Here is a 27,446-nt window from a genome sequence, read left to right as displayed (position 1 = left end):
ATTGAGCGCGGGCTACGAACCAAAGTGTCACAGGTTCGATTCCCAGCCAGGGTACATGCCTGGGCTGCAGGCCATAACCCCCAACAACCACACATTGATGTTTCTATCTCTCTCTCTTTCTCCCTCCCTTCCCTCTCTAAAAATAAATAAATAAATAAATAATCTTTTAAAAAAAGGAATCCTTCAATTTAAAAAAAATCCTTTGTTCTGGTGGTTTTGGTAGAATATCAAACAATTCCTGACACTTTCCGTATATTTTTAACAAACAGCAAGCTTTTAAAACTACTACTAAGGAGCAGTAGTTTCAGAGAAATAAAATGACTTTAAAAGGACATTTAATGAATTTTAAGATGTTCTTTTACTTTTAAGATTATTTAATTATCAATATATTTCTAGTATTATAAAAATAGCAGCACTAACAGAATGTTCTGCAGTTATGGAAATGTTCTGTATCTGTGCAATTCAACATAGTGATCTTCATATATTGAATACTCAAAATGTGTCTAATGCTACACAGTGACTGCATTTTAAATAGTATTTACTTTTTATTAGTTTGAATGTGAATAGCCACATACAGCTAATGACTACTGTATTAGACAGTGTAGCTCTCTCTCGGGTTAGGAAGTCAGGAGGGAGAAGAGGATTAGAAATCTTCATGCCACCCCTCAGTTCAATTATAGGCGAAGATAAGTGTGTAATGAAACAATGTATCTTCTTATTGTTTCAAGTATAAAGACCAAGTTTTGTGAAGTAGTCTAGATTTTTTAGGGAGTGATCACTGGTCATTTGATTTTTTTCCCTTTTGTGTTGATATTTAAAATGTACTTTTATTGCAAAAGTGTACAGTATAATAAGTGTACAATTTAAGTAATTACAGAATGAACTGCCATGTACCACTAATTAGCTTGGAAAATCGAACACCACCAGGATCTTCGAAGCCCTTTATACTCCTCCCCATTTGTCTTTAATAATTCCCCAGTCCTCCTCCCACCAGCCCTGGCAACAACTACACGGTCCGGCAGAAGTGAGGCCTGCTTGAGTGTGGTTGGTAGAGTAATAATATGGGCATAATAATTTCTAGTTTTAATTTAAACATTTCATCTAAAGTGTCACATGGTGTGCTTGAGTGTGATATTGTTATGTTATAGAATTATGTGCTTATGATTTTGTAATAGAACAGGGGCATTATTTGTGCTGGACCCTGTATTTTACTTTTTCTCTGTGAATTTGACTATTTTAGGTACCTCATGTAAGTGGGTCATAAAGTATTTTCCCTTTCATGTCAGACTAATTTCACTTAGCATGATGTCTTCAAGGTTTATTATCTGTGTTGTAGCATGTTCATTGAGTTTTACAAATTTCATGTACTATTTTTTTATTTCCAGAAGTTTCATTTAGTTCCTTTTTAAGACTATCCTTTTTTGTAGTCTTATTGGTTTTCATGATCATGTTTTTGAGATATTTTTCTTAAAAATGTATTAAATATATTTGTTTTATATTTTGTATCTGATCATTCCAGTATCTTTGCAGATATGATTTTGCTGTTTGTTTTTGCTGGCTCTTGCTCACGTACCATACTTTCTTGTTTGTTAATTTAACTATGAAGTTTCTTAGAACTCTTTCTGTGTTAATTTTGCAGTGATTTTTAAAAATTCCTCACCTGAAGATATGCTTACTGATTTTAGAGGGGAAGGGAGGGGGAGAGAGAAAAAAAAAACATTGATGTGAGAAAGAACAAGAATCTGTTGCCTCTGATACATGATTGCCTTTCATACACACTCTGACGGGGGATTGGGCCCAACCTGGATATGTGCCCTGACTGGGAATCGAACCCACACCCCTTGGTTTAGGAGATGATGCTCCAACCAGCTGAGCCATATCGACCACAACTTGCAGAGTAATTTTTAATAGTACTTTAAAATTGTATAGCTTAGAGCTTACGAGTAAACCCCTGGAGGTTAAAGTTTTTATTTTGAAATAATTTTAGACTTACAGAAAAGTTGCAAGAATGATACAGTAGGTTCTTTTATACCTTTTACACATATTCACCAATTTTTAACATTTTGTTATATTTATCTTATGGCTTATACTTATAAGTATCTTATACTTATATCTTATCATATTTATATACACATTGTTATTTATTTTTGTGAACCATTGAAGAGTATGTTGTATGCTTTCTTGCCTCATAATACCTCAGGGTATATTTCCTAAGAATTAGGATATTCTCATATGTAATTACAGTACCCCTATCAAATTCCAGAAATTTAACATTGATACTTTAATCTACACTTTATATTTCAGTTCTTTCAGTTTGATCATGTATTTGGTTGTCATTTCTTTTTACTGTCCTTTAATTGGAAGAATTTCTTAGCTTTTCTTTGTCTTTAATTGAAGAATACTCGTCAGTTATTTTATAAAAGTTTTTCAATTTGGGTTTGTCTGATTGGTCTGATTTGCCTCATGATTTGAGTCAGGCTATTTATTTATCTTCAGTCAGACTACTACAGAGTGATGTATTCCTCTCAGGATATTACATCTGGATATAAATAATGTCCATTTGCCCCTTACTAATAATTTTAATTTAGGTCAAGATGCTACCTGGTTTATTCACTATACAGTTACTGTTTCCTTCCCCTTGTAACTAGTAAGCAATATGGAGGGTGGTATCCTAGTGTTTTGTTTTTTCTTAATGAAAAGCTAGATACAGTAATAGTATAACTTATGTTTGTATAGTGTCTTTTATTTTGCTTTATATTTTATGGCTCTAATCTTCATGACAGCAGTACTTTTTTAAAAAATATTTTTTAAAGATTTTATTTATTTTTAGAGAGGGAAGGAGGGGAGAGAGATCGAGACAGAGAGGGGGGGAGAGAAAGAGAGAAACATCAATGTGCGGTTGTTGGGGGTCATGGCCTACAACCCAGGCATGTACCCTGGCTGGGAATTGAACCTGCGCCACTTTGGTTCGTAGCCTGTGCTCAATCCACTGAACTACGCCAACCAGGGCATAGCAGTACTTTTTATAGTTCTGGAAACTAAGACGTAGAGACATAGCTAATAAGAGGAAGCATTGAAATTCAAACCCTGGCTTTCTTAAGATTCTTTTTACTAGCTATAGTTGCCTTTAGGTTACTAGCTAGACCATAACTTGGACATGATCTGTGACTTGTTCACCATTATAATGTCACTGACTGTTGAATGAATAAACAACATAGGCATGAGTTGCTGTTTGACTTAAATGGTGGTAGTCCTAGTGTAATTGCATTATTTTTATATATTGCTCTGTTGCTCAGAGCTTAAAGCTCATGTGGAAGGTGTTTCTGATGCTTTGCATAACATGCTAAGATTTTTCAGATCAGAAAGTTGATGGATTTGCACATAGCAAAGAAAATTTGGTTTTCTTGAGAGCATTATGTGATAACGATTTGTGAGGCAGATTTTCTGATACTAACTCAGTTCTTTTTCTAGGTATGTCTTTAAGATTTGGGTGATCAAAGGAAATGATTTAAGGTTTTTCCTTAGGTCAATTTTTGCATTGATACTAGGGCGTAGTGTTGGTTAAATGTCATCTTTTGACCTGGTGAATTGATAGACACTGGACCCTATCCAAATTTACCTCTTTTTTCTCTTATTTCTTACCTTCTATTCTCATTCTCAGTTAAAGCTGGAGGAACGTGGGCATTGAGTACATGAATTCATCCATTGACTAATTGATTCAGTAGTAGTTATTGGGAGCTACTGGATATTAAGAACAGTGTAGTCTTTGAGGTTAAAACAATGAATTAAGATAGATGTCATTACTGTCATGTAGCACAGTCCAGAGGCAATAAATTGTCATATTTTTTGTATTAGTCACTTATGTATTTAAGTTGAATATATGTAAGAAAAATTTTATTTATACTTGTTGAAACTTATTCTGGCAAGGGAGAAAATTCTGAGGGCTATTGCTTAATTGGTTATATAAGTATAGGTTCAAAATGGGTTAGTTAAGCTTTAATTATTTAGTTAAGTTTTAGAATTAAACTAATTTTAATTCTGAAAATTGATTGATACTTTCATTTCAATTGAAACCTTGTAATCAAACTGACCTAAGTAAATTATGTTCAGTCTGAAAACTGCCATTTGCTTCCTGTGGGGCTTGGTGAATAGTGGGTGGTAGTGTCTTGGAAATTATACAAGGTGGGGCAAAAGTAGGTTTACAGTTGTGAGTATGCAAAATACAGAGTTTACTCACTTATTATTTATTAACTATTGTATTGTTTTCTTTTTTTCTATTCCAATGGTATGTATTTATCCATAATTACTGAGCGTGAATCTCCAAATATTTTATAATCTGATTTAAAATCCTCAAATTTAAGAAACTTATACCAAGGCTTTGACTTCATTTGTGCTAAATTGTTTTTAAAATTTGTAGCTTTTTGTATTATAAAAAGCTGGTACTTGTATACATAAGTAATAAGAACTTAAAATTCATCATACATTTACATCATTTTTTAGCTTGACCTTCTAGTAAAACCTTTAGCTTCATTGGTTTTGTCTGCTGTATATGGAGATCCTCCCTTGTCTGGGTGATTTAAAAGCTTAACTTTGTCAACGAGCATCTCTTATTTTTCCTTTATTGGCAGTAGGGACCTAGTATTAATGCTGCTTTCTGTGCTGTCACTTCAGGTTCAAACCCACCTCTGTAATAGCTACCTCTAAAGGCAGATTTTGGTGAACTTTGAAAAACTTGTTTGACTTGAGATTCCATATGCTTCATGACTTTGCAAAACATAATGGCCTGCAAACCCTGCATCAGTGATTGTCATTCCAACTGCTACCACTGTACTGGACATAGCTGGTGCTTGGTTCCTCTGCCTCCCCCGAGAGTGTGGTTCATCCCAGAGGCTGTGACCACCAACTCCACGCCTTCACCATAAAGCAAGGCGGCCAGCACTGCCGGGGATAAAACGTCCAGACACGGGTACCCCAGAAAACATGGCGGTGGCAACCCTTAATTATTGTATTATTTTCCATACAAACAGCTGTAAACCTGCTTTTGCCCCACCCTATATATTACATAGTATATTTTACATTCCTGTATCTCCCACCCCCTCAAAACAAAGCCTAATATTATACATGCAAACACATGTTTATTTTTTTTTTTTGGCTTTTGAGGTAAAGACTCAGGATGTTGTAAAAATAGTAGGGTCTTACATCCTCTTCACTCAGTTTTCTCAATGGTGACATCTTATGTAGCAGTCATAAATTATGAAAACCGGGAAATTGATATCGGTACATTACTGTTAACTGTTGACTGCATACAGATTTTAAACCTTCATTTCTGTGGGTGTGGGTGTGTAGTTCTGTGAAATGTTATTCTAGGTATAGTTTTGTGTAAACACTACCATAATCAAGATACAAAATTCCTGTTGTTACCTCTGTGCATTCACACACACACCTACCACTAGTTTTGTCATTTTGACAATGTTATCTGAATGAAATCATCCTGTATGTAACCTTTTGAGATGCGTATTTTAAAGTGTAATTTGTTTTAGTACTAAAAGTAAAACATTTTAAAATGGTTAAACGATTGAAAAAACATATTTTGAATATACTACCCTAATATAGTCATCATTTTGGAGTTTGTTTACAGCCTTTTCCATGTGAAGTTTTATGTCATTGTTATAGTATATGTTTAATTTTGCCTGCTGCTTTTTTTTAACTTAAAATATTAAGTGTGTTCTCTGTCACCATCATATTTTTTGCTTTTATAAGAAATGTTGCTTGAAAAAACCTTTGAGCATATGGATTTCTTCGTATTTTTAGTTATTTCCTGGGGCAGATTCCCAGATGTGTGACACCGAGTCAAAGGATATGAAGGTTTCTTAGTCTTGAAACATTTGGTCAAATTGTTTCTCTAAAGGATGGTACCATTAGTACTATTTCACTGTCTCCTTGTCAGAGTAGATATTAGTGTTATCACACTTCCTCCCCCAACTTAATGGGTGAAAAAGGTACTTCATTGTTCTAATTTTAGAGTGCATTTCTTTATGTAACAGTTTTCTATGAAGAGTAAAATTGATTGTAATGTCAAAATGACATGAACTTTTAAAATGTGATTTCGCTTTTAAGTAATTTGGAAAAGCACTTTAATACCTGTGCCAGCGTTCAACATTTCTGAGCAAGAGGTTGACTCACCAGTTCCATCCTCTTACCATACCTAGAACCTCTTTAGCTTACAGGTTTGTTGCCTATAAAATGATCACCAGTTTTTGCATTGCTTCCCTCCCTGGCCTTTGCCATTGTCTTCTAGTTACTTTTCTCAGTTTGGATTCTTGACCTTTTCCCATGTCTGTTCCCTCTTCAGAGAGCTGCTGCTCTGTCCACTGTTACCACATCACACCTTATTCATTTTTTCCTGTGTTCATGTCAGCTCATGCTGACATGTTAATGCAATACCGTAATGTTTCCTTATAGTTGAATGTAACCCTGGGTGACTACGTTCTCCTGGGGCTCTTAGGAGTATTGGCTGTCCTCACTTTTTTAATGTCTACCACGGAAGTAACATGGCTAAGGATGTATGGAGTATAAATAATGTATGTTAATACAAAGTAACAGTAATAAAGAGAATGTGTATCTTTTACTTTTCTATATATATTCTTAGAGCAGTAGACCATCAGGGCAATAACAAAACTCTTAAAGTAAAGCAGAAGTTTTTAATTGAATATTACTAAGTGCCAAGCACTGTGCTTAAATACTTTATTTAGTCTTTACAATATTCCAGTCCTGGCCGGTGTGGCTCAGTAGATTGAGTGCCAGCCTGCAAACTGAAAGGTCACTAGTTTGATTCCCAGTCAAGGCATGTGCCTGGGTTGTGGGCCCGGTCTCCAACCTGGGGAGTGTGAGAGGCAACCAATTGCACATCCATGTTTCTTTCCCTTTTTTTCTCCTCCCTTCTGCTCTCTCTAAAAATAAAGAAATAAAATAACTCCCCCAGAATATTCCTATAAATTTTTGCTGTAGCTATGTATGAAGATCTCATACGTGATGTTGAAAAGTTGGTTAGCAGGGATTCACAAAAAAATGTATTTTTAACTTTAACTTGGATATACATTCTTTCACCATTTTTCCCCCATAAGGTCAAGGTTTTTCTTTGTAGACAGTCCTTTGGTAAGAGCTCTGGATTGTCTTTTTAGCACAATCCATACCCTGTGAAGCATGATCTGATAAGTATCTTTCTTAGAAAAGAGAATTAGAAGGCACTTTTAGTGTGTTAAAAACTTTACAGTTTTAGGCATTTTTTAAGGATTTTATTTATTTTATAGAGGGAAGGGGGAGAGAGAGAGAGAGAGAGAGAGAGAGAGAGAGAGAGGGAGAGAAACATCAATGTGCAGTTGCTGGGGGTTCTGGCCTGCAACCCATGAATGTACCCTGGCTGGGAATTGAACCTGAGACACTTTGGTTCCCAGCCCGCGCTCAATCCACTGAGCTACGCCAGCCAGGGCTACAGTTTTAGGCTTTTTTAAAAAAAATTTACTTTAGCACTCTTACATACACTTAATTCCATAATAGCTTTTAAAAAATAATTAGTCTTTGAATCTTTTTGAACTTTTAACAGAATTTCAGAGAAACAACCCCTTTCACACTCATACCTCATCAGTTTACATAATCTTAGATTACATAATTACAATAACAAGTCCAGTTGGCATAAACTGGTTTGGGAACAAACAGCTGGCTCTTGTTAAGCGCCCAGCTCATTTGGTGAGAGAAAAAGGGTGAAGATATAATAAGAAAGTGGTCTACCTAATTAGAAGACTCTACTAGTTCCAAGTGACCAGCCTGGGGTAGGCATTAGGGAGTGATTTATGGAGGGATTGAAGAGCTGTATTTCTAGTAGTTGATATAGTAGAAGTCTGTTAAAAGAGTTTCTACTAAATTATTGTTCTTATTTCCATTTTATAGATGAGAAAACTGAGTCTTCAGAGAGTTAAGTAACATTCCCAAGGTCAGACAGGTAAGACTGATGGAGCCCTAGGGTTTGTATTTAGATTTTTGTAGGTTCACACATAGCATCATGTTCCCTTACTTGCCGTGCATGTGCTAGATGCCTAGATGTTATCTGATTTATACCCAGTTATTAAGTATTCTTGACTGGTCTTCAAGTCATGTTTGGGGTAGTCCTTGAAATTATCCTACATCTTGGTTCCTAATTTCATTTTGCTCCTTAGTATTGCTTTAGCACTAATGCAATGTAAAAGATGAGGGTACATTTCAAGGTGAAAATCTGGCTTATAATTTGTTTTATTTTATATTGGATATGTATAGGTAAGAACTGTAGCTAAGATTTTGCAGAGTTATACTGCTGAGGTAATTGTGAAATAAGAGTGTAAGGAGGAAAAATGGAGTTTGGAGAACACAGATGTAGACTCTTCTTCCTGTTAAATTTCCTCCATAGTTGGGATCTGATCAGTCATCTTTTCTTTCATCATTACTTATTTCTTGAAGCATCAGTTATGCCTTTAGGATCAACAAAAAAGGTGTGTGTGTGTGTGTGTGTGTGTAGTATATAGATGTGTGTGTGTGTATGTATATACTATATATATATAAATGTATATGTATATATAGTGTGTATGTATACATATATATTTCATAAGTATCTTTCTGTCCTCACCCAGAACACATGACAAACCTTTTTCTGATAAACTTAAATGTTTTATTAATATGTATAGTTTGGTATGTATTTTTAGTTTGCATTTTGCATTTTAGAACATTAAAAAACCTATACTACACTATTGCCACTACTTTTCAGTTGTTAGAATCCAAAGAAGTTGTTCCACAAAATAAAATGTTTATTACATAATTATTCATTGGGTTTTCTATTTTTATTGTTGAAGACTATAACTACAACCAGAGCTTCTAATCACTATGAGAGAATTGCTATTACTACATGAAGTTTTAATTCCAGCCCTCAAGATACAATTTGGTTATCTTAGTGTACAAAACATTCTTTCATATAGTTTGTGAGGCTATTAGGCTATTTTGAAATCTTGAGAGGAACTCTTAAGTTTTTGTCTTAGTGGTCCTGCTCTCAAGATTGGAAACCACTGATGGGATATTAAATATTCATGTGTAGTTGTTAATCCCTGACTTTGATATGGTTATAATTGATATTATGATTAGCATTACTCTGAGTATCGAGTACCTCAGACACTCTCGAGCCAAAGATATAAAATAATATAGAATAAAAAGGAAAATTATCAGTTGACAATGTTCTTGTCCTTTTTTGGGGAAATGTCAAGATATGTAATACTAATTCTGAGGCAGTTTTTATCTCCTGCTTTTTAAAGTGTACATTTACTTCATGAGATTGGGTTTTATTTGCTTGTTTGCTTTTTGGCATTAGTCTGAGTGTTTGAATCTGGCAAAGGAATGTACTGATTTTTTGATATGCCAGCTAGCATCTTTCATTTACTGAGTTATATTTTAGCATGAGGCTGTAGTTGATTATGACAACAAACTTCTGGGCTGTATAGTTTGAATTTTTTGTTTAAACACATTGTTAAGTTTTTAAAATTAAAATTTGTTCATAGTGATATAGCAAAATGCTTACATGGCCAAGTCATAATGTTGATAATGAGAGTCAATGAAATGATGTTTTTTTTTTTACAAAATAAATGTGATTCTCTTCCCAAATGTTACCATGTTATGTACTTTCCCTCTTCAAGATTTCTTTTTTTCTGGTTTTATAATCAAACAGATTGTAATACTTTTGAATCAGAGGAAGAAGAGGGGGACTAGTTTAGTATTAGCTACTGTTATATTAATTATATTAATTTATTTAGTAGCGAAACCAAAAATCTCATTAAATAGCAACATTTAAAAACTAGCTTGAAAAAGAGTTTGAACTATTTCATTCAGTTTCTTGAGTTTTAATTACTGAAGGACAACTGTGTTCAGTCTTGGAATTTAAGAGCTAAAGGGGAAAATTCCATTAGAAAAGTGGTATCCTAAAATGGTTGTTTTGGAGTTTGAAACTTAACTGCCTATGACTTTGCCCCCGGCCTCCCCCCTCCCCCCTACCCCACGCCCTTTCTCTTATTGTGAACTTGCCTTTTGGATTCAAATGGTTTTGGTACTTCTTAGGTTCTTTACAATATATTTCTGGTACATGTAGCCATTGAGATCTAGACCCTAACCAGAAATTCCAGCTAGTTTTTTCCTTTGATGAAGCATGGTTTTTAGAGTGCTGACAAAATTAGATTACATCCAATTTTATTTCTGTAATAAGGGTTGCTTTGGGTAAAACAAATTTTTCATTTGTTTTTTTTTCACCTATTATACTTAGTTTTGATTGATGCAAAGTTGCCATAGTTGTACCTCTTTGCATTAAGGAGGAAATGAGCCCTCTACTATAGTATATTGGTTATTGGTAACCTCTAGTAGCTTAGATTTTCAGTCTTAATGAATGTTGCTTGCAGATGAGGATAGTAAAACTATGTATGCTGGATGTATCAGAGGACTGGAGAAAATGGTCTAAATGCTTTAACCAATTTTTAACTTACTTTTAACAAAAGGGTAATATGTATACACGACCCAAAATTTAAAGGTACAGAGAGGTTTATTGTGAAGAGCAAGTCTCTTTTCCTTACCTCCTTGTCTACTAGGTCCCCTCCCCTGAGGCAGTTGCTGTTGGTACCAAATTTTCTTCCTACATGTATAACCATATCCACTCTTTTTATTGGTTGCATAGTATTCAGTGTATCGACTGTACTATAAATTAGGCTTGTTTCCTATCTTTTGCTTTTATTAATAATGAGGCAACAAGTATTGTATACATATTTCACATCTGTGCAAATATAGCAGTACTTCAAATTTTAGAGGTGGAATTTCTGTGCCAACAGATACATGCAGTAACAATTTTGATAGATATTGCCAAATTGTTTTTCTTGGTGTATTCATTTCTCAAGTTAGATATTAGTTTTCTAAGGTACTTTTGTAAAAGTATGATTGTTAATTATGTGCTGTTTATAACAATTTATTTTTCAATTACAGTTTAAATTCAGTAGTTTTATGTATTAGTTTCAGGTGTACAGAATAGTGGTTAGACAATTATATACTTTAAAGTGTTTCCCCTGGTATTTCTAGTACCCACCTGACACCATACATAGTTATTACAATATTATTGACTATATTCCCTATGTTGTGCTTTACATCCCCATGACTGTTCTGTAACTGCCAATTTTTACTTTTTAATCTCTTCAGTTTTTTCACTCAATCCCCCAAGTCTCCTCCCCTCTGGCAACCATCGCTCTGTTCTCTGTATCTATGAGTCTATTTGTTTTGTTTGTTCATTTGTTCTGTAGATTTCACCTATAAGTGAAATTAGATGTTATTTATCTTTCTCTGACTGACTGACTTAACAGAATACCCTCTAGGTCCATCCATGCTGTCACAAATGGTTGAGATTTCATTCTTTTTAATGACTCAGTAATTATATTAAATTTATTTTTTTCACTATGTGGTTGCAAGGATGGGTCACTAATGTACAGACTACTCGTATTCACTTGTTCACTTTGTCAAAAATGTATTGGTTTGATTACTAGTCGTTACTGTAATAGTACTTTTATATAGGTAGCTTCTATCTTGCAAATGGATTGTTTAAAAGGATTTTGGCTAAGGATAGGGGAAAATCAGTACTTAAAAAGGGGAATTTGGAATTGGGAGCCTATTTTTCCAATAAGTCACGTAAGAAAGGTGTTTCGCTTACTAGATCAGGCAATAAAAATGATGTAACCCATCATACCACATTGTATTCGAACCACCCACTGGTGGAAACTCAGTTCATCCTGCTGCATCCCTGTCTTGGGGAACTGCATCTCCCCAAAATCTAGGACTTTAGTTGTGACTTCCACTACCTGAGTCAGAGAAGTAGAGTTGAGTAGAGTTATGTAGGGTGATCAGCCCAAGGAGCAAAATGTCTAGAAGGAGCAGTGAACTGAGTTAGGGGTAGCAAGTGAGAAAGAGCAATTGAATGAACTTAAGGTGGTTTATTCCTGCTGCTGTTGCTACTCTGCAGAGTTAGGGAAGGGTAAAGGAGGGAGCAGGAAAATGGGAAAGATGGGATTTTCCTTTCTTTTCTGTCATAGTAACTTTCTTTGTTTATTAGTCTCATCCATGGGATCCTGACACCTGGGATTCAGGTGAGTTGAGATGAATTCGGGCTTGTTGGAGGTAGTGGAGAAGAGATGAAGAGTGAATGAGTGTAACCATCAGGAAGGTTTATAGAGTCTGACAATAGAGACACGGAGTGGAAGAGAGGATTTCGAGTGATAAGACAACCAACCATCTATGTGTTAAGCTTTTATAATTTGTCCTTTTAAAAAAAATTTTTGTAGGCAAGTGGGTGGGCAGTGTTGAGGGCATTTTAAGCATTGTTTTTTGGAGGAGAGGACAGTAATACCTTGGTTCCATGTGGATATTTTTAAGGGTACTCTAACCATTCTTACCTGAAGTGAAACATACACAGAGGCTCTGACTCAAAGAGAATGTTCTGTTATATCCTCATTGGTTTAAAGGTATCTCTGCTGGTCTCACTTGAAGTAGTAGCAATAATTCTCTTTCTATTCAGTTCCATGGCAGAGCAGAACAGAGTTCACTATGCAGCTGCTGTCCTTTAGACATGTCTAAATTTCTCAGTCTATTTATGAGCATCAACAAACACTTTGTGCATACTTTTGCCATGGAGTGAATGTGTCTCTTTTCCTTTAATTTAGCTTAAAACTAGTAATGGAATTCCTGAGGTTTTGAGAGGAATAGTGTTGGCAAGTTTAGTTTCGAAACTAAAGGCAAATTAAGATACCAAGCAAAACAGACTATTACTTTAGAAAGGGATCCTAAAACTCTGCTGACATTTGCAAACTTAGTGTCATATTTATATAAGCTTTAGCTAGCAACTACTATTTTTCTAAAATTGTTGGTTTAAAAATAATTGTTATATTTATGCATTTAAAAAGTTGCTTTTAACACACTTTGGGTATGCTTAAGCTCAGCCTTTAAGCAAAATATTCAGACATTTGGGCATCATCCCTTTTGGTCTTATTCTGTCTCAGGCCATTTAAGATAATTAAGATGGATTGTGGATGTCAGGAATTTGATAAGCTTCCATTAAAATCTAATGTAGTTTAAAAATTGCTTAAAATGGCCTTTCAGCCTATTAAAATATGCTATCATCATCTGAATTATGAAATTTAGCTGAGTATTGCTAACATGATAGATGATAGCACTTGCCATTTTGATGTTTGTTCTTTAACTGTACATTTTCATTGCCTTTGTTAGATATTAGCTGCATATACTCTGAAGGATTGTACTAATAAAAATAAGCCCCTGTTGATTAAATCTGTTTAATTCTAACTTTTGTGTGCATCTCATTGGTATTCATTTGTGACCTCAGCTAGTTATGTGAGCTTTACCCATGAATCCATGAACTGTTTTTGAGTGTCGTCTTGTGTTAAATCTGTGGTTTTGTTTTGTTGTTAGGCATCTCTCACTATTTTAAAATTTCTCCAGGACAAAATTGTTTTTGTACGTTCTTTGATAGTTCTCCACAATGCAATGCAATGAATTGCTTTGATGTTGTGGGTAGATACTAAGAGCTTATTTTCCCATTTAAAAGATACTTACTTTGTTGTAGAGTCTGAGGATACAAAGTCCTATAAGGTAAGGACCCTGCCTTCATTGTTAACATGAAGTTGCAATGAAGTTGCTTAGACTTTGCTGGGAGATTCAGACCGTAAATAAATTGTAGTGCCATGTGTCTTTTATATTTGGAAATCGTCTTGGTAGAGCCAGAGCTCTCTACCTCTGATAGTGATTTTTGTACTTACTCTGAAGAATAGAAACTAACATTTGTAGATTGATTAAAGCCTTCTGTATCAGTTATCCTCCTAAATCCTTCAACATAAGCATGTTATCCATTTATACAAAAGGAAACTATCTTCCAGAAGTTATATGATTTGCTGAAGGCTCGTAACAAGTTACAGAGCTGGGATTCTTTCTCACTTAGTGTTCTTTTATTACCAGGGTTTCTTAACTTTAGCACTAGTGACATTTTGGGCCAGGTAATTGCCGTGGGAGACTGTCTGTATGTACTGTAGGATGTTTAGCAGTATCTGTGGCTCTCCTTTGGGCCAGGACTAGGGTGAAACAAGGAGGCACCTAGGGCGCAAAATTTAAGGAGTCACTCCCACGGTCTTTAAGTGCTGACCTTAAGTGCTGACAATATCTGATTCTCCCATACCAGCCTGTTGCTTCTAGATTTTGATTCCTAGGTAAATACCCTAGGCATTGGGATGTTCCCTGGGAGCTGAAGAGCATTAGTGAGCAGGCACTTTTTGTGTCATTTGTCATCAAAGAACATGTACTCTTGGGTAAAAGTGACTAAAAGGAAATGGTATTTATAAGCACTAAGTAAAGACCTTCTAAATATTACAGAACCAAGAACCTTTAGGTGATATGTTATAGAACAAGAATAGCAATTGCTTCAGACTAATGAGAACTTAGAGCAGAAACTATATGTTGAACATACTCAGCTTAATTTATTTTGTGCCTAAAAGCCTGGCACTTACCTGCTAATATTAACTTTATATCAAGAAATCCCATTAATTATTTTCCCATGTCTCTGTTTCAATAGAAGTATATACTTGTATGGATAGATCTGTCAATACCTTTTGATTAGCTAGACTGTAGCTTGACACAACCTAGGTTCTTTATATAGTGCTCTAGAATGGAGTCTTTAAAAAAATGGAGTAATAAAAACCTGAATTCTTTTAGGAGTATTAACAAACAATGCCCGAGAGGATTCTTAACAGAATGCCAGATTTTTTAATCTTAAGTAGTTTTGACTTATTTAACTTTCTGATAAAACACTAATATTTGACTCGTGATAATACTATTTAAAATTTTTTATACTCGTAGAATTGTAGCTAGGTTATAGAAGTCCTTGAAAAGCTGTAAGAGTAGTCAATTCTTATTGTAGACAATAGAGAGCCCATTAAAGACTGTCAAATAGAAGAGTAATTTAGTAAAGGTAACTTTTTAAAAATATTATTCTGGCCACACTGTATATAAGGTATATTTAATGTATTGGGCAACGACTTTCATGAAGGTCAATTTAGAGGCCAGGCAGACATAATGAGAGTCTGAAATTAGGATGCTTGTCCCATCTTACATCCTCCCGTTCCCACCCCATATCCCCATTTTTGGAGAAAGGGTCTATAAGGCTCTCTATCTTTTCTTATAGATTATGAAGTTTTTAAAGAAAGCTTTCTAGGATTACACAATTTTATTCATATGCAGCAGTAACACAACAGGTGTTTGTGAAACGAATGAATGAATGGTGGAATTAATGAATTAGTAACTGCTAGAATATTATACAAATAAATAAAGCAGGGAATAGAGAGGGATGAGTCAAAGCTAATGTCTAGCTTTTCAGAGTGTGTGAGGGGTGGTAAAGGAGAATTTGGCTGGCCTTTGATGGTGAGGGTGGAAGTGGTGGAGGTGCAGGGTGATCCAGAAGAGAATAGATTTCATTTGGAGGTGTTGAATTACATGTGCTGGTACTGTATTGAAATCTGGAGCTTAGCCGAGAATTTGGGTTTAACACAGAAGTGAGAAAAGGTGGGAAAAGAATAGAGTTTAAAACCAGCCACAGTTTGGGTCAGAGCAATGTTTCTGACACATCTATTCTTTGAGGACCACTCCAAAATGCAGAATCTTTGTTTAAATGACTCTTTTACTTAAATACGTTTATTTTACAGACACTTTATATTGGTACTATAAATTGCAAACTAAAATCACTTGCTTTAAATAGTTGGCAATGGAAAATTAAAGTGATGATAATGACAACAATAATAGTATTGAATTTCAGCTACATACTGTTGCCTGCTAACTTCTGAGCCTGAGTCTACTCAGTTAAAATAAAAAAAAGAATGAAATGCAAAGTTTAAGGGCTTGACATGCTGATTTTCTCATGACACAATTCATTATTATATATGTGCCACCTGAAGGCATTCATGCCATGCTTTGGGAAACATGTAGGTGTGCTAGGGGAAGAGGAACCTGCTGTGAAAAGAGAGGCAAGCTAGTGATCAGACCAGTGAAAACCAGGAGAGAGTGATGAGGTCCTAGAAGTCTTGGGGAGGTAGGAGTTTCAAAAAGGTATGTGTGGTGCTGTTAAAAATTCAGGGAAAGGTTTGTGAAAACTTGCACATCAGTACATCATACTGCCTGTTAATACGTGCCAAGAAGTTTCTGCATTCTGGTGATTCTCATATATTTGGATTTAGCCAGTTCACATTGATCATCATGTAGGAATTGGTAAAATACTTTCTTGATGTGTTTGCAAGTTTTATCTGAAATGAGTAAATGAAAGTGTGGAGAAGGCATGTGGCATGATGAGGAAAGTACATTCCTGGTTTTCAAATAACTGTTAGAACATCCTTGTGGTCATGTTCTTATTTTTATGATTGAGACTTATCAGGGCTAGTTAATTCAATAATAATAATTCAATAAATGAAATTTTTAGATCCAGCCCCCATAAACATGAATTAAGCCACCATATGTAGACACAGACACACAATTAGTTTGTCTGAAGAGGAAGCATTTTCCCTTCCCCTTTTAATGTTACTTTGAGGAAACTCAATTGTATGTCTTTATAGGGATACAAGAATTTTGAGGAATAGTTTTGCAGAGTTTTTGTTAATGAGTCATATGCCAGGGTAAGGATCAACACTGGTCATATTTTTTTTTTTTTACTTTTGGTGGGAAAATGAGTGTATTAATAGTTTACTTGTATCTTTTAATATCCTTAAAATGAAAATTTGACCCCGGCTGGGTACTCAGTGGCTTAGAGTGTTATCCCAGTAAGCCAAGGCTGTGGGAACATACAAGAATCAACCAGTGAATGCATAAATATGTGGAACAACAAATCAGTGTCTGTCTGTCTGTCTGTGTGTGTTTCTCTCTTTCTTTCTCTGCCTCTCTCCCTCTCTTCCTTCCTCTCTCTCTCAAATCAATAAATAAAAAAAAGAAAATTTGTTCCTCACATCTGAGAACATATTTTAGAAGTTCTTAGAATTTATGCCAATAAAATGATTCTATGATTTTCTGTGAATTACCCATAATAGTACGTTGTTGTTCTTTGCATTGCATTATAAAATTCATTTTAAAGAATATGTAAGAATACATTTTTGATACCTTATTTTCAAGCTGAATTTAGGTGGTTGGCCCCAATTTAAGAATAAACCTTTTCAATTAAATACACTTCGTTAGAAATTACAGTACTAAAAAAAAATCACTAAATTGTTACATACCATGATTCAGCCATAATCTCCTCCCTCTATTTAATGAATGAGACGGAATATAAATACTGAAATACATAGTGGTGGTTGCCAGGCCACAGTGTCCTATATTGTACCTGTAGTACAGTACTGTACTGTATTACCTAACCACCATTTATAACGGTGATTCTGTGGAGAAGAAAGTCATTCATGACTCCAAAGAAATGAACCAATAAATCATTTTTGGCATATACCATTGTTAAATTGGGAACTGCCATAGAAGTAATTAATTTGGGCAGAAAGAGATGTGTTAAAAGAGACTTGAGTGTCTCTGCATTATCCACTCTTGAAAGTACGTTAAATGTTTTGGGAGTCTATTTCTGTGGGGACATTTCTCTGCTTTTACAGTAGTAGGAAAGTATGATTCACTGTGTAGTTAACGTTGGAAAGCTAATTCCATAAAATGAAGGGTATACATATGAATTAATTTGTTTAGTGATAAGGTTTAGGGGTAAGTAAGTACTGACTGTATTTTGTACTATGGAAATATTCAGATTGGTTATGTCAGTGAACAGTATGTCCCATAAATTTTAATTTATATTTTAAAATACAGGTGGTCTTAGTTAAATATAAACAAGAATACCACTTAAAAGACTTCTGGTGGAGCATAAAAGTCCTATTAGACATGGAACTCTGTTTCTGCCAATAACTCGACATTTTGAGGACAGATAGCATCCCATTTCCAATTTGAGATTGGGTACAAAAATATCCTAGGGCTGAGAATAGGCGTAGTAAATTGCACCAACAAAAACCTTTTGTGTTTTTACGGTGGAGGAAAAGTCTTCACTGAGTGTGCATGGAAAAAATGATACAAACTCCTTATGCTTTCACATAATAGATGGGACCTCATTTTATTATGGTTACTCTGTATGATTAATTTTTGATGCAAATTCCAAAAATGTTTCTGCACATGAGTTCCTTGATGTTTTTTCTGTTATTTTCATCTTTGGTTAATTAGAGTCCCACTCTCCCTTCTGTGGCATAAGTGTTTCATTAATTTTTCTTCTCCTATTTTTATTTTCTTATTTTTTTAATTAATGTTTTTATACTACTTTAAGCATAAATCTTTTTCCTAGTGATTTAAAAAGTTATGGGACAGTGAAGTTGTCTTCAGATGTCTTTTATTTTCACTTTAATACTGTTTGAGTTGGCTTTTAACACATTCTTATTTTGCCTAAATTTCTCTTCAGGGAGAAGAATCACTTTTAGCATTAACACTTCTGGGAATTGTTTCAAAGTTTAGTTTATTGTCTTAATGTTAATAAGATTTCCAGAAGTCTAATTTTTGTCCTCTATCTCCAAAAGGTAGATTTGATTTTGTTGTTTTAATTGGTTTCTATATCAGTTTGATCCTAGATCTTTCAAAAAGTTGTAGTTAACTTCTTTCTAATTTATTCAGTATTTCAGAATGCTAATAAATTGGGAAAGTACTGATATGTATTCTTTAGGTAGAATAATTTTAACATTAATATTTAATATTATGTTTAATAACAATTATTTTAACATAATTTTTAAAAATATTTTATTTATTTATTTTTAGAGAGGAAGGGGGGGGAGAGAGAGAGAGAAACATCAGTGAGCGGTTGCTAGGGGTCATGGCCTGCAACCCAGGCATGTGCCCTGACTGGGAATCAAGCCTGCAACACTTTGGTTTGCAGCCCCCACTCAATCCACTGAGCTATGCGGGCCAGGGCTATTTTAACATAATTTAGAATAAGTTACTAATGCAATTAGTAACTTAAATATATTTAAGGAGACTTTAATAAATGTTAACATTTATCCAACTATTAACATAAAATGTTGTGGTGGCAGGAAGGAAAAAAATTGGGTGATATGATTTCTGGTGAGCTATAGAAATTTACATAGTGTGTTTTATGATTACCAGTAAAATGGAACTAAAGTTAAATGGTAACTAACTATCCATTAGGGCATATTTTGTTGGTTGAAATATTTAGTCTGAGTGTCACAGGTTTGATTCCCAGTCAGGGTACATGCCTGGGTTGCAGGCCATGACCCCCAGCAACCGCACATTGATGTTTCTCTCTCTCTCTCTTTTTCCCTCCCTTCCCTCTCTAAATAAATAAATAAATAAATAATCTTAAAAAAAGAGAAATATTTAGTCTGATACATGACCATTGTTTCAGACTAATAATTTAATACATAATAGTGCATATTGTATGTGTGCCTGGGAGCATGGGAATCGATACATTTTTAGAGAATAAAGAGTAATAAATTCCTGAATGGCTAATGAAGTACTTTAGTGAAATTTACTATTCATTATTGATATGCTGATTGTCATTGATAAAGCACTGATTCCAGTTTGCTTTTGATGACCACTATAATTATTTCCTTGTTGATAGGCTCAGGAAATATAATTTAAAATGTTAATCCAAGACAGACATAATCAGGAAGATGTGTGCTAAAAATCATGTAACATATCTGAAGAAGGTAAGTAGAGGTAATGATCCCTCTATTAATACTATATGGCTGCTTAGGGGAGTGATTAAGAGCATGGCTGGACTTCCAGTCAAGATGGAGGCACACGTAGACACTCTTTGCCTCCTTGAACAACCGTAAGAAGGAAAATAAGAAGGAAAATAACTAACCTCAAAACAAAAAACACCCAGACATGCTGGAAAATCAAATTGTGGAAGTCCAACAGCCAAGGATTTAAAGCCATATCCATCCAGATGGGTAGCAGGGGTGGACACCGGGAGCTAGGGCAGAGAGAATGCAGTGTGGCAGTGGTGGTGAGGTGGCAGCGGTGGTTGGTGAAACAGGCAGTCCCACATTCACACGTGATGGATAAAAACTGGAAGAGGCACCTTGGGAACAAGTGATCCGAGCCCCAGGCCAGACCACACAGACCAGGGTTCCAGCGCTAGGAAAATAAAGTCTTTTAACTTGTGGCTGTAAAAACCAATGGGGGTTGGGGCACTGGAAGAAACTGCTGGTTTCTTGGGAAGAGTATGTTTAAAGGGCCCTTATGGTCCTAAAACATGTGCAGATGCATCTACTCAGGGAACCACCACCAGGGCAGGGGCTTGAGGGGTGCCAGTCGCATATAGGAATGGGATGAAGTGACTGGAATCGGGGCAAGTGCTGAGCAAGCTTTCAGCAGCCAGACAGTGGCATTTGTCACCTCTCCGACTCCTCCTCCACACACAGAACCACAAAGTGTAGAAGCAGGTTGCCTCTCCCTGGCGAATACCTAAGGTTCTGCCCCATACAACTTAACAGGTGTGCTAAGATAGGAAGTCAAAACAGCTCTGCCTAATTAATACACAGAAACAAACACAGGGAGGATGCGGAATCTAGGAGACAAAGAAATGTGGTCCAAATGAAAGAACAGAACAAAACCCTAGAAAAAGAACTAAGTGAAATGGAGATAGCCAACCTATCAGATGCAGAGTCCAACAATGGTGATCAGGATGCTCAGCGAACTCATTGAGCATGGCAAAAGCATAAAGGAAGAAATGAAGGCTACACTAAGTGAAATAAAGATAAATCCACATACAACCAACAGTGAAGGAAAGCTGGGGTTCAAATCAATGATTTGGAACATAAGGAAGAAATGAACAACCAGAACAGAATGAAGAAATAATTTTAAAAAATGAGAGAATAAGGAGACTGTGGGACATCTCCAAATGTGCCAACTTCTGAATCATAGGGATGCCAGGAGAAGAGGAAGGGCAAGAAATTGGAAATCTATTTGAAAAAATAGTGAAAGAAATTTTCCCTAATTTGGTGAAGGAAATAGACATAGAAGTCCAGGAAGCACAGAGAGGCCAAAACAAGATGAACCCAAAGAGGACCACACCAAGACACATCATAATTAAAATGCCAAAGGTTAAAGATAAAGAGAGAAGCTTAAAAGCAGCAAGGGAAAAGCAGAGTTACCTACAAAGGAGTGCCCATAAGACTGTTAGTTGATTTCTCAAAAGAAACTTTGCAGGCAAGAAGGAACTAGCAAGAAGTATTCAAAGTGGTGAAAAGCAAGGACCTACAATCTCGATTACTCTATCCAGCAAAGCTGTCATTTAGAATCGAAGGGCAGATTCGTAAAGCTAAAGGAGTTCATCATCAAAGCCTTTATTATATGAAATGTTAAAGGGACTTATTTAAGAAAAAGATCCAAAGTACGAAGAGTAAAATGGCAAACTCACAACTATCAACAACTGAATCTAAAAAACAAAAACAAACTAAGCAAACAACTAGAACAGAAACAGAATGATATATATGGAGATCATTTGGAGGGTTATCAGCAGGGAGGCTGAACCGGGAAAATGGGGGAAATGGTGCAGGGATTAAGAAACATTAATTGGTAGGTACAAAATAGGGGGATGTTAAGAATAGTATAGGAAGTGGGGAAGCCAAAGAACTTAAGTGCATGACCCGTGGACATAAACTAGGGTAGGGGAGAATTGCTGGAGAGAAGTGCGGTACCAGGTAGATGCGGGGGAAAAGGGGGAAATATTGGGACAACTGTAATAGCATAATCAATAAAATATACCCCAAAAGAACAAGAGCATGACTAGTATCAAAGACTGCTAAGTTAAGACAGTTTCCTAGAGGTGCTTCTGGAAGCTGAACACGGCAAGTTGAAATGTTAGGCGGAGGAGGTCACTCAACTAAGAAAGTGACAGCTGGGATTGAGACTTTGCTCTTCCAAGCCAGGTGCATTGCTTTTTGTACTCTGCCACTTTACCGGGCTGAAGGTTGTCTTTGGCTCTTTTGTGCCTCCATTCAAAACTCCCTGTTCCTATCAACCACACATAGACACATATAAAAATATTGGAAGGAACTTAGTTACTTCCTTCTGTATACTATGTAACTGGGATCAGTTAATTCAGTATTGGATCTTTGTGGAAGAGGGAGGGAACTCTTGGCTGCTGTTCAGGGGGGCAGTTTTAGCTGCTGGTGTAATGGAAGAGAGCATGAGTCTGTCTTATGCCTTTGGGTGCGGGAAAACAGAAGGAAGTGAGAGAGAATATCATTGTCCCTAGATGCTGGACCAATGAGTGTTTTCTAGTTTAGTGTGAGTGTTAATCTAGTTTGGCATAGACTAATAAACATAGATACCCATCTATCGATGTGGAAAAACTAATAAGATTGTATTAATTTAGAGAAGGGAAAAATTTAGGTATTAAAAGTAATTTACTTGTAATTCCTGAGAAAGTTTGTAAGTTTTTAACTAATAGGGCATAATTACTAGTGCAATTCATGAATGTGATTATTTTATGTGTTTCACTTAGATATATTAAGTATGTATTTTTCTTTGCATTTCAGTCCCTATCTATGCAGTTACTATCATTCAACCAAAGTAATTTAGATTATACACTAAAAAGTTTTATATATGAATTCCTATAACTATGACTAGCTTTGAAATTTGCCTGAGCATCATCCTCTCTCCTTCTGACCATTAGAATGGCCTGTTGGCTAGATGACACACTGGAATAGTAGCATCTCAATTTACTGGAAAGGCCACATAGTCTGGTCATAAAAGTTTTGTGGTTTAAATAAATGAGATCCATTTGGCTCTTATGTATTGCAGCATGGTTTAAATGGACATTTTAAAACTAGCTGTAGCATCATAGTGTTTTGTTTTTTATGGGAGATTGAGGTTGATGATGAAGTAAGTCCAGGGCAAAATACTTAATGAGTAAAGTAGTGTGTAAAATAATGGATAGATTATAGGACTGGGAATCAGGAAATCTTAGCTGTCCTTAACGTAGTTTTGTTGGTAAACAAACCTTTTTTTGTCACCCTTTTATTGTGGAAATGGGATTGTAAAGCTTTTACTTTTATTCTCCTTTAGATAATGGAATGAGGCTAATTAAAATAATGTGAACACTTATTGATACAAAAGATATATGGTTGTTCACATTTTTTCCTTTGTTTTTCACTTTTTGAAGTTTAGGGGAACTCTTTACTACTGCATTTATTTTTTCCTTCCTGGGTCACTTCTCATTCAGATTATCTTTCTTTTTTTGATTTTACATGGAATTGCCCCCGAATTTCATTATGAAAAAATTTTAAGTATACAGCAAATCTAGAGGGAGAGAATGTCATTGATCTTTCTCCCTTATTTCTTCAAATGCTTTTCTAATTCTTTGAGGCACACCCAGAGCAATGACTACTTCCTCTTTTAGTCCACTAATAACTTCCTCTGACCTAAATTTATAATTATCCTTTATATTGTATAGTTTAGTACTCAGTCATTTCATGGTTTTATATTGTTCATGGTTCTTTTTTCATGCCTTACCTTGTCATCCCTACCACTACACACTTTCTACCCCTTCTGCTTGCACTTCTAAATTTCAGACTCCCTGAGTGCAGGACTTGTGTCCTCCTTTGCAATTTCTTTCTCATGGTCCCTGGCATATGGGTATTTAGTGTTAAATACTTGAGGTTTTCTTTGGTAGCTTTATTTCTGACTCTGTTTCTCATTTCATCATGTGGATGTTCAGTGTAAAATAACATAATTTTAATACTCTTAAGCCTTTTAAGAGTTGTTTAATTTGTAAATTTGTTACATAGGTGACACATGAAATTGAATAACTTGTTTTGTAAATCAGCACAGTGCATTGATTGGTACTGCTGAAAAACCTAAGCCTCATAGTTTTGTTTTTTGTTTTTATTTGAGAGAAAGAGAGAGAGAGAGAAACACTGAGGAGTTGTTCTCATTATGCATTCACTGGTGGATTCTTGTATGTGCCTGACCAAGGAGTGAACCCGCAACCTTGGCATACCAGGATGATGCGCTAACCAACTGAGCTACCCCACCAGGGCCTAAGTCTCATAGTCTCATATGAAAAGAACATTAATTTTTTAAAAATTTCAATAGATTCTGATGTAGTTGCTCATGTTTTTTTAATCTTGTACTTTGAAGTTAGTTTGTTTTTTTTCCTGGAATGAGGTTCTTGGTTTTGACTGTAGAAGAAATATGTTAGATTATATTTAGTTGGTGAATTTTGCCCACAAGAATGTGACTTTTAAAAAGCTGCAGGTTGCTATAGTTCTCGCAGATAAGATTGTTTCCTGTTTTCTTTTTTGTATTTTGTATTTTTCCAAAAAGTAGCCTTTCAGTTTGTCCATTTGCATAATTTGACATTTAAACTGTAGTAAGTTCAACTGTACCATCACTAGTGCTTACAGATGCAAGTCATTCAAAATGTCAAAATTTGGATTTGATCCAAGAGTTACAAATAATATAAGCTTGTATGTAAATACATCCAAACACATGTTCTTAGGAGGAAAGGAATAAATAAAATACTGTGTTTATGGAGTGGCTTTTAAATAGTTAGACTTTAGAATTGCTACATGCTCAAAGTATTTCTCCTTTGAATTGCATACTGTATCAGTTCATGAATTGTATTATAAGAAAAGTAGTTAGGCCGTGGCTGGGTGGTTCAGTTGGTTGAAGTGTTGTCCTGTACTTCAGAAGGTTGTGGGTTCAGTTCCTGGTCAGGGCATATACCTAGGTTGCAGGTTCAGTGGGTTGGGGCACAGGCAGTCTGTTGATGTTTCTCACCTCTCTCCCCCACCCCAACTTCCTGTCCTCCTCTTTCCCTCCCCCACAAAAATCAGTAAAAAAAAAAACTTATCCTTGGGTGAGGATTGGAAAAAAAATAGTACTATTGACCTCAAGACTACTGAAACTTCTAGTTGACAGGAATCAATATAGCAGTTTGGAAAAAATGATTGTATACTCAATTTAGACAATTTTAGATCTTTTTTTAAAAAGATTTTATTTATTTTTAGAGGGGGGAATGGAGGGGAGAGAGAGAGGGAGAGAGAAATGTCGATGTGAGAGAGAAATACTGATTGGTTGCCTCTTGCATGTCCACAGCTGGGGACCTAGCCTGCAACCCAGGCATGTGCCTTGGCTGGGAACTGAACCAATGATCTTTTGGTATGCAGGGTGATGCCCAACCCACTTAGCCACACCAATCAGGGCTAGTTTTAGAGCTTTCTAACATCATGACAAAATCTGCTTTACCTCTTTAAATATGTGTTTATTTTAAAAACAAAATATTTGGCCCTGGCTGGTGTGCCTGAGTCGGCTGGAGTGTTGTTCTATACACCGAAAGGCTGCAGGTTTGATTCCTGGTCAGGGCATATCCCTAGGTTGTGAGTTCCATTCCTCAGTGGGGAGCCTACAGAGGCAACCAATGTTTCTCACATTGACGTTTCTCTGTTCTTTCACTCTCTCCCTGTTTCTTCTCTCTAAAAGCAATGGAAAAATGTCCTGGGTGAGGATTAAAAAATAAAAAGGAAAAAAAAATGTTTGCATGTATGTAGTATTAAAGTCAGATGATATTTCAAGGCTTATAAAAACAGCAGTTACCTATCTTTTCTCTTCCTACCTCCAATTTCCAATCTTTAGAGGCATTCAGCTTCAATTTTTTTTAGCTCTTTGTTCTGATATGTGCCTTTATTTTTCTCAGTTCTGCTATTTGTTGGCTTTTCATTTTAGACAGAAGCTACTGACTTCCTTCTAAGAAAAATGAGGATTAGTAACCTTATCTCTGTACCACCTGCAAACATTTACACATGACCCCCTTTCTCTCACCTTTCTTTTATAGGATACCAGATTTGGGGGTAAATTCTTTATTTACTATTAATTATGGCTATACAAATATTTTTTTATAGCCAAGTCACAAAATTCACTATGATTGCAATTTTTGTCTAGCTCATTGTTTTCTTAAATAATTATTTGAGTTTAAAATTTTATGTACTTTCTGCTGATGATTAATTAATTTGTACTTCTCTGATGAATCTAAAATGCTTTTCAGTATTATTGAACACAATCAAGTAATCCATTTTTTTCTTTCATGCCTTCTGGATCCTGTTTAGAATGCAGACTTTCGCATAATTCTTCCTGTTTTTTAGTAAGGCATTTTATCTTGTTTTCTTTCATTTGTGATTTGTGTTCCTAAGATCAGGGTCTCTGATCCACTCTCTTCAGAGGTGCATCTCTAGCTTCCATCAGAGATGAGCATAATATTGGTTATCAGCGTAAGGCCACTAAAATAAACTTTCAACCAGTCACCTGGTTTCCAGATCCTTCCTGCATTTTTGTCTTCATCATGCTTCTAGTACCCAAATCTCTCCAGGGCGGGTCAGCTTGCTGCTGTTGCTTTAAAAAAAATTGTGGCACTATGGTTAAATATACATAAAATTAACCACTGTAACCATTTTAAAGTGTATAATTCAGTGGCATTAAATAGATTCACACTGGTGTATAACCACTACTCACTATCCATTAGTCTCCAGAACTTTCACATTGTCCCAAACTGAAACTCTGTATCTGTTAAACTCCAGCTGCCCATTCCCCCCAGCCCTTGGCCACTATGACGTATTCATCTTTCTGTCACCTTGCTTCTTGATGGCTTCTTCTTGTTAGGTTTAGGTTTCACCTCTCTGTGTCTTGTTAGGTTAGTTGTCACTTTTCTCCCTTTCTAGATTCCCAAACATTGTTGACTTCTATCATTTGCTCTTGTGTCTTTTCTCATTCTCTGTATCCTTATGGATTTTATACTTCTAAAACAGCTAACTTTTTAAGGTGAGGTATCAGGAAAGAGTCGGAGTTAATTATTGCTTAAATGTGGGGGCCTGCTTTCCCCACGTTTCTTATCATTTTTAAATGTTTTTTTTTTTTTTAATTAGGAATTTAGATACAGGTATGCCAAACAAGTAATGGCAGTTATATAGCTATTTTGGCTATAAAATCAGGTTTTCTAGATAGGCACCATTTTTTTTTCCCCACTGTTTCCCATTGTATTGGCAGGGGTTTGAATCCTGAAACCTACTGTAACCCTGTAGTCCCTTACCCTCTCCCACTAGCAACGTAAGATGGTGCCACTGTTTCCAGACACACTCTGTGCTATTATATCAGTTTTCATAGTAGTGAGAACTTGGCCTTTCCATGGGAAGTAATTTGGAGAGATGGACTATTACCTAGAAACTTCTGTAAAAATTTATTATTTTCAAGGTGCAGTTGAAATATTTCCTTCTCTGTGCAATTCCTCTGAGTGCCCTAGGCAGAGTGAATTGCTCCTT

At 35.6% G+C, this 27,446-nt stretch overlaps 1 protein-coding gene and 1 pseudogene across 4 annotated transcripts in view; one reads left to right on the top strand and one right to left on the bottom strand.

Annotated features, from left to right (window-relative positions):
* Positions 1-27,446, top strand: part of FRS2 (fibroblast growth factor receptor substrate 2) — a 103,965-nt gene that overhangs the window by 8,641 nt on the left and 67,878 nt on the right. For 3 of the 4 annotated variants that reach the window (XM_036018694.1, XM_036018693.1, XM_028533032.2), the window contains exon 2: positions 7,948-7,999. The exons of the other annotated variant lie outside the window; for it this stretch is intronic. The gene's annotated coding sequence lies outside the window, so the exon portion shown is untranslated. The remainder of the gene's footprint in view (positions 1-7,947; positions 8,000-27,446) is intronic. 4 annotated transcript variants of the gene reach the window in all.
* Positions 3,019-5,022, bottom strand: LOC118499025 (annotated as a pseudogene).

This window comes from Phyllostomus discolor, chromosome 2 (genome assembly GCF_004126475.2).
Source record: "Phyllostomus discolor isolate MPI-MPIP mPhyDis1 chromosome 2, mPhyDis1.pri.v3, whole genome shotgun sequence".
Classification (NCBI taxonomy): Eukaryota; Metazoa; Chordata; class Mammalia; order Chiroptera; family Phyllostomidae; genus Phyllostomus; species Phyllostomus discolor.
Note: the sequence above shows the minus strand (reverse complement) of the source record. Positions and strands in the feature narration are given on the sequence as shown.